At 46.5% G+C, this 13,174-nt stretch overlaps 1 protein-coding gene across 7 annotated transcripts in view; it reads right to left on the reverse strand.

The window, feature by feature from the left end:
- The window catches only part of LOC146866151 (uncharacterized), a 1,119,785-nt gene that overhangs the window by 888,205 nt on the left and 218,406 nt on the right, over window positions 1–13,174 (reverse strand). The gene's annotated exons all lie outside the window — the stretch shown is intronic.

Here is a 13,174-nt window from a genome sequence, read left to right on the forward strand (position 1 = left end):
CCTAGTCTTTGCTGACTCTCTCTGCATGACCTTAGGAATCGGGGCACCTTCTCTCTGTACTGCACAGAGAAGGTGCGCACACTGCCACGCCTGCATTGGGCAGAGGGCTGCATACAGAAAAATGTTCAGGTGTTGTACCTCCGTGCGCCCTGTAAACAGGTACACTATATACCCGGGGCAGGTACGGCACTGGCTATTAGTGGGACGTGCAATGAGTGTGTCACCCACCAGATAGTCGGTTAACCATGTCTCAGGCCTATCAGTGCAGGCCAGTGGGAAGCCATTGCGCCCCTGTCTAGGTTGGCATCTCTTTTGCCTCAGCCAACCCTGAGTGGGTCATCTCTTACCACTGGGGCCCCCACAAGGAAGACCTGAATTGCACAGGGGGGTAATAGGCTGACCATTAGGTGGGTACATATGGATGTCCTGGCCCAGGTAGTGAGGAATTCGCCATGGGGGGCTAACCCTGATTTGGAGTTTGGCCCTCCCCAGCAAGAAAGTCCTTGGATGTTGCTGATTCTCCTATGGGGCCACTGGGCACGTCCTCACTGTTGAGGCAGTGTAGAAGTGTGCTTGACTTCCTATACAGTTTAGGAAGACTCGCGGACATGGTATTCTGGAACATAGGCAGGTCTGCCAACCCAGATCGGGGAATGCACAATCGCTCCTGTGAAGTGTTAACTAAGTCCATACAGGCCTGGGTGTGCACACCGGCCCTCATACTGTTTCAAATATGTGTCCAGCCTGCCGTTGCAGGTATGAGCTTGAGCCCTGGCACCTATGGCATTGCTGATAGGTGTCCGCCCTGCCAATGTGGCCTGATGAGTGCATACCTGCATCACCGATGTTCTAATCCCTGGATCAGGCCTGACAGGGCAGGACTGTGTTTGCATGCTTGCATCTATGGTCCTGTGATTGGGACAAGGATTCAGCGTGATTCCTCTTGAGGTGAGGTGGCCCTACTTAATATGTTTGGAATATAAACATGAGAAATGCCCCAGATAAGTCGTTTGGGAAAGTAAATAAAGAGTGAGTAGAACTTTGATTATCATTTTGCAGGGGTAACGAATACGGAATTGTTGTGCAACCCCCAAATCAACATAAAGAAACATCTAATGATTGGAGTTCCAACAAAAAGGTATATAAAAAATTGTCTGAACCTATATAAGGGTGTCATTTAAACATAAAGAGGACATAAATTGAGCACTATACGCCTTTTATCTTTGTAGATGTTATGAGGATTACCATTGAAAACTTAAGCAGTATACTCAACAACCTGAAACCCCAAAACTGAGTGCAGTGGGCACCGGTGAGTGTGGTTTACAAGGGACCTTAATGAAATAAGGTGGAACACGAGCAGATGGGTGTTTGGATTGTTTTATGCTTTATATATGATTGGTGTTGGAGGATTGATGCACTTATAAATGGCATAATATAAAAGTTATAGTGAATATATAGGGAAGTGATATAGACATTGAACAATGCTACTGCATAATAATGATTTATTAGGAGGTGTTTGTGAAACATTTAGTCATGCATAATTGACACAGTCTGAAAGTGGATACAGCTTTGTAATTTGGTTGTACATTTGAGGTGTATCTTATTATTTATTTATTTTTTTAATTTATTTTTTGAAGTTTGATTGATTCTTATGTAGTGACATGTTCATTGTTGTGTTTTCTATAGAGGTCTGATACTACAGATCTCTGTGTATGAGTTTTTAAAATAGAAGGAGAAAGAATGTTTATGTCCCGAAGAAGGTGGTTTTATTATGAATGTACCATCGAAACGCGTCGACGCTTGTCAATAGAGGGGTGTTCAAATTGAGCAAGAGTCAGCATCAAATTAGAGACAGGAAATTTGTACCCATGCTCTACGCTGCCTACATTTTTGGCCTAATTAGCACATGAAATACATAGTTTACTGTCTTTGTAGATTCTCCTTTTTTAAAAATATTTTGCATTTTTTTAAAAATTTTGTTTAAATTGTTTTTACCAATTGATTATAATCATTGATGTACAATATGCATTTGTATTTTAATAAATAAAATTGTGGAACATAACTTTATTTAAACTAATTACGAGTTTATAAGTGCCTTAATTCTTAGCCATTAGAGTATGTGTGAAAGAGAGGTTTGTTAGAAGTGTGAGTGGGATTTTATATCCCATCCAAAGGGAACCTTCTGTGTTTAACTTAATAGTTGTGGGTGCTCCATCCCTTTGGATTTACGAGCCCCCTCTCCTTGGAATTCAAGGTTTATTTATAAAGCCTCTTGCGCTGCCAGTTCATCACTTTTCCCATATTAAAAGTGATGCACCTACGGCTTAATACTGTACTAATTTTACAGATCACTACTTGAGGCCAAACGGCTTCCTCAGTCAGAAAGAATACCTCTTTTTGAATGTAAAATCCCCACGCACCCCAGTTATATATACACTACCAAAGGTGCACAAAGACCAAACCAATCCCCCAGGCAGACCCATAGTTTCTGGCTGTGGTTCAATCCTTGAACCACTAGGCCAATATATTGACCACTTCATTAAAGACTTTGCCCCTTTGACGCATTGCTACGTCATGGACAGCATGGCCATGATTAACCTGATTGAACACCACCCCTTTGATCCTACAAATGATTTACTCTGCACGATGGATGTGGAATCCCTCTACACCAATATGCCACAAACCCAGGCACTCATTGTGATTCAAGGGATCCTGGATTCCTGACCACGCCCCCACCCGGTCCCCACACTATTCATTATTCAATTACTTGAACTTTGTCTGACTAGGAATTTTTTCTTTTTTGATAATGAATATTACCAGCAAGTGAAGGGAACTTCAATGGGCGCAGTTTTTGCTCCCAATCTAGCCATTCTCTTTATGGATTACCTTGAGATGACTAGCATTCTCTCAACCACCAATCCATTTCTTACCGGAGTCACAATGTGGCGCCGTTACATTGACAATATTTTTTTGATATGGCGTCACAACGAAGAAACTCTTTCGCAATTTTTACACTGGCTCAACAACAACTGCTCAGGTCTTCATTTCACAAGCACCCATGATAGAGCACAGATACCATTCCTTGATTTAACTATCTACTATCAAGATGAGGAATTACTCACCAAACTGTACAGAAAGAGTACTGAGAGAAACACTTTATTGAGGTATGAAAGTCACCACCCACGAGCACTCAGAGACTCCTTACCTTACTCGCAATTTCTACGCATCAGGCGTAATTGCTTCTCTAAGCACGACTATTTCTCGGAGGCTACCACCTTGACCAGTAAGCTTAGAGCACGTGGCTATCCCAAAAGGCTAGTACGCAATGCACAGAAAAGGGATTGGTATTGCCCCAGGGAAGTTCTACTTTCACCCAAGCTGAAAACCAACTCAAATCGTCTAGTCTGTGTAACTACTTTCTCCCCTGCCTCCAACTCCATCCGCAAGGCCATTTTGAAACACTGACCTACAGTGAACGCTGGTAATCTCACAATAGAACGGCCACTTTTTGCATTTCGCAAGAGCCGGAATCTAAAGGACCACCTTGTAAGGGCTGCCCTACCATCCTCCAAACCCCCTTTGACTCTTGATGCTCTTTGGGGCCTAGATCCTCTTATTGGACATGCCAAATGTGGAAATTGTAATGTCTGTAGTACCACTATGGAAGGTAAAGATTTTATATTCAACAATGTGTCTATTAATCTTAATTCCTTTTCCAACTGAAATACTTGTAATATTATCTACTTGATTTCGTGCCCTTGCAACAAAATTTACATTGGCCAGACCACACAAAAGGTGAAGTTAAGAATTGGCCAACACAGGAGCAGAGTGCGTTGCAAAACTCCAAATGCTCCCCTTGTGGAACACTTTACTGAAATGGGGCACACAGAGACTGACATCAAATCGACTGTAATAAAGTCATCAAACAACCACCAAGGGGTGGAGACATTGCCAAAATCCTCAACAAAGAAGAATTGAGAATGATTATCCGCACAAACAGTATCAGGAATGGGCTCAATCGAAATGAGGATTGGACCAGCCTCATTTAACTTACTGTCAGCAATTTTACCATCCAAATTGGTAACTGTAACTGGCATCATGCTACCATCTCCATCATTTCTAAATAATTGCGTGGTTCTTTATACACAATTTGTATTTTAACCCCTTTCTCCTTCCCCTATTATTCTCTAACTAATTCTCGTATTATATGACTTGAAATGTCCTGCTGGTTCCTACTGGCATTTATGTTAATAATTTTTTATGCAACCGTTTTCAGCCTTTCTGTGTAATAATTGTCTATATTGTTTAATTGTAATCGATTTATTTATTCCGTGTAATTATTTTCTCATTGAAATATACTTTTTTTTTTTTTTTTGAAAACCTTTATTGACAGTTCAATAGAGAACAAGTATGGGCCTACAACCCCCCGGGGCCGGCCGCTAAGCAATCAGAGCAAAAAAAGGGCAAGTGTAAACACAGGCAGCACATCGGGGAGCAGAGTCGTGATGCTATTACTGTGAACAGCGTAGGTAGGGCACCAGGAGAAAAAGGTTTTCGTTTTATAATGAAACGAGGCAGAAGGATCAGGTGCCAGACAATTTTCAAACAGCAATTACAGGTATGCAGAGTAATAGACGGAAACGATTTACAGCAATCTATTAGGTCAATAGCGCAAACACAAGAACATCAGGATGAGGAAGAGTATCATAAGCAGTTGCGCCTGCAGTCCCCCGCCAGAACTCCCGGAGAGCACCCCGGAAATTGTGGTACACATGGAGCGGCAACGAGTCATAGCAAAGGAGGTGTATCACGCTGATCCCAGAAAAAGAAAAACAAAAAGAATCAGAGAAGAAAAAGGAGGCCATGGAAAAAGAGATAAAAGACGAAAGAATCCCCTCCCCCAACCCCCCACCCTGCACCTCTGCAGATGAGTACGGCCCCCCCCCCAGCAGTGTGCCTGTCGCCCTGGAACCAGACCCGAAATATAGGAGAAGAGGGAAAAAGAAGTAGGAAAAGAACCCCACCAGACGGGGGGGTGGAGAAAGTATTAATAAACTGGAGGAGGGCCTTCAAAACATACCCCCGGCTTCTCCCTCCCGCACGGTAAGTTTCCCCCAAAGTGAACAATAAACAGCACAAAAGCGATCTTCTCAAAGAAAGATGGGGAGCACTATGCACCTATTATGCTGTTAGCTATGCCAGGAGAGCACGCAACCCCTGAGCCCGCCCGTCCACTAGATGACCACCCCTGAAGGATCAGCCTTATCCCTGACCACTCTTTGGAATTCTGCCCATGCCTACCCCTCGACCCAGCACCATATCCGACGTTACAAGGTAGAGGATTGTCCAAAAACGTCCGAGAAGCGACGCACACAGATGGGGTGGAAGTCTCTGAGCATCAACACAGTCCGCAGCGTGGAGAAACAGGCTTCCCAGTGCTGCCCCAGGATATGCACTGCACTCAAGGTCCAGGAAGGCAGAAGCAGCCAAAGCAGACAATAGTTGCTGGAGTTGTACCTGGGTCGCAGGAGGGCACGTACGGGACGAGGCTACCACATCCCACTCAGGTCCAATGCCTCCGGGACAGATCAGGCCCTCAGCTGGACGAACACACTGTAGCATACTGGCCTGAGTGTCCAGCCGTGCACTAACCTCAGGGGTGGCCGCCAAAGTGTCCTCCTGTGCGCAGTGTGGGTAGTCCCTATGTACGTGCGGACAGGCGGGCCGCCATTGCCCCAACGCCGACGCCACACCGTCGAGCTTACTCCCCAAGACCCGGACACCATGAATCAAGGAGGAGTGAAGAGCACCAAGGGCCTCGAGGAGGTCACCGTACCCCAGCACAGCTCTCTGCGATCGCGCCGCCACACTCCCAAAAGTCGCACTCTCACAAGCCCGCTGCGACCCAGCGGACAGGATGGTAGGCTTCATCGCAACAAGATGGCCGCCAAGTATGCCCGACCCTCACCGGGGCCGGGACCCTGGGACAAGCGTCTCGATGGCCACGTCGCTGGTGACCGGGTTCCGGGGGCAGGCGAAAAGTTATCCGTTGCGTGGTCACGGGCAACAGTCGTCCCCACTACGGACCCGCTCCCGTAAAAAGCCGGGGGCGGCCCGCAATGATCAGGGCAGGATACGGGCGGCAGCCGGGCAGCTCACCATCAAAGGCAGGGGCAGCCACCGGAGGATCTGAGAATTGCCCCCACGGGCATGCACTCGGACCGCTACACTTGACAGTAGAAACGACCACGACGAAATGTAGGCCGAGTTTGGCACCGCTCCGGTGGACCGCCTCCGCCCAGTCACAACAGGCCGCTGTTGTTGAACTGCCACCCGGCCACGGCGTCCATTTGAGGTCCCGGCTCCAGGGCAGCACAGGCCGCAAAGTTCAAATGCTCGTTTCTCCGGCGATACCGCAGCCAGAAACCTCGGAGTCACGCAGTCGGGTGCCACTCTCCTTCAGAAACACGACCGCGTAGCACAGGTTAAGGATCTCGTGCAGGATATCCGTGCGGGATGCGGAGGTTCACGGAGCCGGGAGTCTACGCTGCCGTCCCGGTCGCCATCTTGGCTCCTCCCATTGAAATATACTTGATCCCCACCCACCGTCCCCTTTTCATCTTCAGCAACTTTCTTCTATTTCCATCTCCTCACTCAAGATGGCGCCCGCTTATGCACCACGTCTCTGAATCGCTTTTAATCTTGAGCGTAGCGTGCACTCAGAGTCACTTGTCATTTCTCCATTGCGAACGCTGCGGCTAATCGGTAAGCACTGTCACCCCACAATCGTTTTTTAAGCCCCTGGGATGTTCGGCTCACGGCGCCTCTCCACCATGGCCGTTAATTTATTTTATTTCCCTCAGTGCATCATCACGCTGCCGGACCATTTCATCACCTTGATTAACTCAAGCAAATCCCCCGAAGATTCCGCCGCACGTCCTGCTTTAGGTGAGCGCCTCATTACTTCAGTCCTACACTCACCCTGACGCATCAGGATTGCAGCATCAATTCCTCCCTTTTCCTCCTTCTCCCTAGAGATTCGACATCCTCACAACCGGGCCACTCTCGGAGCCCTTGACATTGGAAGCGCGTCCGACCATCGGACCGAGGTGAGCTTCACCCTGGTTGTTCACATACTCTCTGACTTTTGTCCTTGCTGCGTATTGCTTTTCCGCCTTGCAAGTCTCCAGAACCTTAATCCTTGCTTCCTTAAATCCACTTGTGGCATGCTCAAATCACACGGTTTTGCCGCCTTTATTCTCACTCCATCCTTCCCTCCTTAAGTCGAGGTTCCTCTTCACCTCCGCCCATCGTCCCGCGCTGTCTCGCACTCCATCCTTCCCTCATTAAAAGTCGAGGTTCCTCCGTTCCTTGTCCCGCGCTACCATCATCACCCATAATTACACTAGCCGTCGTCGTACCTTTTTAGCACGGTCTCACCTCTTGCTTGGTAGACGCATGATCACGGACACATCGGACATCACGTTCACACCAATTGTTGTTCAACCTTGATACAGCTCAACCCTCATCAGGTTGCCCTAATTCTGTCCCTTTTTCTCCCCTGTCCCCCCACCTTTTTCCTCCTTTCCACAGGCAAATTCTCTTGAATCAGGCATGTACATAATTATAGTCCTAATGATGATCCTGCTATTTCCCTGAAAGGATCGAAACGTCGTCGACCCCTAAAAAACAGCTTGCACATTAATCCATTGTGTAAAAAAGTGTATTGACTGTCTTCCAAAGCTTGATACAATTGATACTTTACAAGCTATAACCGTCTTGCCTGAATTGTCCTTGTGTGTTATGTATTTGTTATGTTCCCCATGGGATACAGGACTGTGTCCCACAAGAATTCTGTTTTCATAATTTGTTTATTGCCTTATTCCTATATTAAATCGTCTGTCAGGCTGGACACTCGGAATATAGTATTGACTCTAATCTATATTTATCTCATTGTTATCTTAATTGTTTAAGGACCATTGTTTTTCTTGCATAACTGTTACCCAAGGTCCTTAATCACCTTGAGGGTTCCCTTGTTTTTTCTCAGTATGCTCTAAAGGGGGAGCAGAGAGATGGGACGATAATTGGACAGCTCGGCAGTGGGGACCTTAAGGTTTTTACGAATGGGTATAACTTGAGCTGCTTTCCATTCTGGGCGGAGTCTGCCCACCCTCAAGGAACTATTGAGAATGGTGCAGATGGGTGTAGCTAGCTGTTTAGATAGTCTGGAGGAGATCCTTGCGGGGATTACATCTAGGGGGGATCCAGATTTAGCTTTGGTAAGGAGAGATTCAACCTCTACCGGGGTGAGTGAGGGAAAGCAGTGGAGATGCGAGGTGTTAGTGGGGGAGGCAGGGTGTACTGTAGTGGGGTAAGCAGGAATTCCATTGGATGTGATGATTTTATGGTAAATGGCTTTGATTTTCTGAGTTAGAAAGGAAGCTATATTGTCGCACAGCGACTGTGAGGGAGTCTCTGTAGTGTCGCATGCCCTAGGGTACGTATAGGTCTTCAGTATCTGGTAGAGGGTCCTAGAATTGTTTCCAGCTTGCTCTAGCTGATTTGCGATAGGTAGCTTACGTGTGGATTTTAGATTTTTATGATAGGAGGACAGTGCAGCTTTATATCTCTCTTTGTCTTGTACACTGTGAGAGTGCCGACATTTCTGTTCAAGTTTTTTACATTGGCTCTTTTCAATTGGGAGGGTAGGGGAATACCAGCTAGTGGGGGTGTGTTTGGGAGGGTGGGTCTGTGGTTTCATTGGAGCTACATTATCTATGGTGGTTTGTACAATGGAATTGAAATGAGCTAGCTGTTCTTCTACAATATATTTGTTAGTATCAACGTTCCAAGAACAAAAAGGGGTCAGGAATTGATCAGGCTTCAGTTTGTGTGCCGTGGGATATAGGGGTGGAGAAATTTCTGGGACTCATAAGTTGGAAATTCACCAGAGAGTGGTCAGACCAGGTCGGAGGACAGGTTTCCCCACAGATGATGTTCGGGTTATTGGTTAATATAAGATCTAACGTGTGCCCTGCAGAATGGGTAGGAGCGCAGTTGATCTTCAAGAGATCGATTGTGGCCAGGTCTGCTAGGCAAGCTGTGGCGTCAGGACTGGAGACTTTCTCACTGTGGATATTAAAATCCCCCAGGAGTAGGAAGTTTCGGGTAGAAATGACATGGGGAAAATGAATTCCATCAGTTGGTTAGTGAAACCTATTAATGGGCCAGTGGGTCTATAAATGAGAGCCCCTTTCCAGCTGTGTTGTGGGTGCAGGTCGAGTCTAAAAACTAGGCATTCTATTGCGTCCGTACACATCTGATCTAAAATGGCGCTAGATATGCATTCCTTAAATATTAAGGCTATGCCACCCCCGCCCGTCCTGGCCTATCTAGATTTTGAATTCGGTAGCCGTCCGGGAGCGCCAGCGCAATAGAGGGTTTTAAGGACGGTTTGATCCAAGTTTCGGTAAGAAACCCGATGTGTGTATCGCTTTCGGTCAGGAGATCCCATATGTTTACAGCATGTTTAGGGAGGGATCTGACTTTGGCTAAGAAGCAGTTCCAGCCTATGTTGGTGGTCTGGGTCTGGACACGACCTTGTGAGGTATTCCCGTAGGGCTCAAATCTTTTATTCAATTCAGGGGGCATACCAAGAGGCAGAGTATGTTGCGGAGCAATGCTCTGAAATCTACACATCCTGAATGAAAAAGGGCCTTCTAGTAGTGTGTGTGAGTGTGTTAAGTGCTCACAGAAGTTATGCCTGATCATTAGTAGTTAATCCTGTGTATAAGAGCAACGAGAGCTCACAGGTTTGGAGATGCTTGGGGGAATACTAGCAGGGGTCCTGGCTCCTGGTGACGTCCAGGGTTAAGCCGGACTGCTCAGTGCCAAGCTACCTAAGGGGGAGCACAGGTTATACAGCGTGTGTAATCAACCACCCTTGATGGGAGCGGTAGGTTCTATCAGACATTGGAATTGCGCATTTTGGGCAGATGCTATGCATCACCACCATTATATGACATTGTCAAGCAATCAGCTGAGCCCATCAGCTGATTCTTTTCATGCAGTCATAGGTGTGGTCAGCTGCTTCATTAGGTTACGCCCCCACAGCGCTTGCGCTGTACTTGTGAAATATATTGATTTTACTATAAATCTTAAAAGGGGCTTACATCCTGCCATTGCTTTTCATTGGTTCCCGTGCTTGCCACTTACTTTCCATAAATTTCTATTAGCTGAAGCATACTATTTCCTGTTGTCCCTCGTGTGATTCTCTTATCAGTCTCCTGTACTCTTTTTCATCCACTTTGGTAGGTGTTGGAAAGTGGATTATTAGTAGGGGCAAATGTATATCTGCCTCTGGCAATAAGGCCACAAACACAGTATAGGGCTCAGAATAGGTCTTAGAAAATTATTCTTATGCTCAACCCTTGGTAGCTTAGCTGCGGGCTGGCATGCTTAACTTCAAAGACAGGTAAATAAAGCATTTAAAAACACCAACTCAGTAAATAATTAAGACACAATGCATAATAAAAATCCAACACCAATTTATAAAAATAGGAAATATTGTTATCTTTAAAATGACACCAAAACAACAATGAGCCAATGTAGGGAACCAGAGATATGAATTTTCAAAGATTTAGCAATTTCTAGCACATAGAAACCTATAGCACCCTATCGGGACATCTGGTCGCGATAGACTGGGTCAAAGTTAAAGTTTCAGGACGACTGCGATAGAGCCTTGCTTGGCTACCACTTGCGGTAGGTCCCGGTCACAGTTTTTACCTTCGTACTTAGAAACTTTTCTGGGCCTTTTTCTCGCTGGGTCCCTCGATACTCTTCACCAGGCCGGATTCGGTGAGGGTTCGCCGGCCTCTGATTTCGCCTACTCCTGTTTAAAATCTGGAAGTAGGACCTACGGAGCTTTTCAGTGGAATGAACCTGGATGGCAGGCCGGCTCACGGTTGAAGGCAGGTGGCAAGGCTGGCCTGTTTGAGTTTGTCCCCTTATGGAGCTTTTTTCCAAAGTTGCTCCAAAGTCCTCCAAACTTCTGGAACTTCTTCCTGAAGTTCCCCAAAGGGTCCAAAAGTATCTCAAACTCACTCCAAGGGTCTGGAAGCTCCAAGATGGTCCTTGAAAGTTGAGGACTTCAGTTCCCACAATCCACTTGGACGAAACCCTTACAAATCCACTGGTAGTTCTCCAGGTTGAGGATCCTTGGTGGTGATGTTCCAGGTGAGCTCTGTTCACTTGTAGCTTGCAGGGAGTCCACTCTTTAGTCCTTTTACAGCAAGGTAATCCACAGGCTGTAGTTTCAGATGGTGCACTCTTCAGAGTGCAGGCCTTAGGAAATGCACATCAAACTTCCAGCATGGCCTGTCTTGCTTTCTTAGGTTTCAAGCAACAGATCTGAGGGGCTCTGCCCTTCTCAGATAGTTATTCCAACTTCTCTGGGTCAAGCAGGAGGTCACTCCTGTCCAATGGGCTGCAGGGTACCACCCAAAGGTATGACCACTTCCTGCAGAGTGCGGCACTATTTTCTCCCAGAGTGCACCAATTCTTCCAAAATTATAATGGCTGATTTTCCAGCAGGGAGAGAAAGAAGAGCTGGCTAAACACACCCCTGGGATGGCTAATCTCAATAGTCTCTCCCACTGGCATCTGCTCATTCCTTCCGTAATCCTAGCATCTGGCTGGGGGTCCAAAAGGGTAAAGTTGTAAATGACACTGGGGTCCTCCCCTTCCCTTGAATTCCATAGTTTATGACTCCTCCTCCTGCTCTGGCATTCCTGTACAACAGGGCACTGCCCTCCCAGCAGAGCAGGTCAACCCCAGGGGCTCTTTATCACTTCTTCAAATAAGCCTGGCTAATCCACTTAATTCTGACCAATCAGGACAGACCACTGGAAGGCAGAATCTGGATTTACAAACAAGAAGGTCTTATAACTTCTTGTATGTACCTTTTAGGAGTAATTCAACAATATCATATTGTTGGATGTATTAATACCATTCTGGGAAGACTTTGAATGGTACTTTTAGCCTTCACCTATCAAGAGTTATTAGTTAATTACTTTCTGCCATTTTAACCAATGGGGCAGGGGATTTGCAATGGGCCATTTTTCCAGCACCAGGGCTTATAAAAACATATTTACATAAGTACTCTGCCTATATCTACAGGACCCCCACCCCTGGTATACCTAGGGGAGACTTTAGGGGTTCTGAATATGCAGAAATATTGCAGATCCTCCCTCCACAGTGCTTCTAGCACCAAAGTTGAGTTTGTGCAGCACTTTATCACAGTGTGGGGAGTGAAATGTGCAATTTCACTTAACCCAGGGCATATAAAACTCATTTTTATAAGGGTCCACCTTATAGATACCTGACCCTCCACCCAGGGACACCTAGGTGAGATCCTGGGGGTACCTAATATGCCCAAACAGTGTAGGTTATCGATTTTTAAGAGCCCCAAACACCAAAGTCGAGTTTGGGCACAATTTACTTTTTAAAAGCAGTCCTGCAACACAGGGCTACTTTTAAACTGACCTCAGGCTCAGCAGTACACACGTTCAAGTGCAGAAAAGGGCTGCTGGCCTTTAAACTACCTTGCCCTATTATGTAATAGGGACTGAGAGGTAGTTTCAATCCCCATGCCATATTATGTACTAGTGCCCAATGCGGTAGGTCATGCCAATCACAGTGGTACTGTATTCACAAAAAGGGGGGGGACCAGGAGCTAGTTAATGGTCCAGTGCCTATGCTCCGAGAAGTCAATAGGGTAATTACTGGAAGGCACTGTTCCAGGGTCAGTATGGTTGAAGGTCAACCAAGACCAGACCTCAACAAGAGGCAAACAAAGAAAGAGAGATAGATCTATGGGTTAGAGGTCTAGGGTGGGGTACTCAGGATGGGGGGAGACAACACAAGTGTCTCTTGTTGCCCTCACACACCCCGAGGGATGTCATGCTTCATCATCGGGCGGTGCTCCTCGTCGGGCCGGCGGTGCAATGCCCTACGGGTCCCCCGAAGGGTCTCTTTAGCGGAGATCTTTTAGAGAGCTGCCGATGGGTGCATGCGGGTATGTGGAGGGGGAGTACCGGGGTCAGTGGTGAGGGTAGTGTGTGCAAGGATAAAAATACCTAAGGGTTACCTGGGAAGCTATTTTAATAAGAAGGTA

The sequence above is a fragment of the Triturus cristatus genome, chromosome 2_1 (assembly GCF_964204655.1).
Source record: "Triturus cristatus chromosome 2_1, aTriCri1.1, whole genome shotgun sequence".
Classification (NCBI taxonomy): Eukaryota; Metazoa; Chordata; class Amphibia; order Caudata; family Salamandridae; genus Triturus; species Triturus cristatus.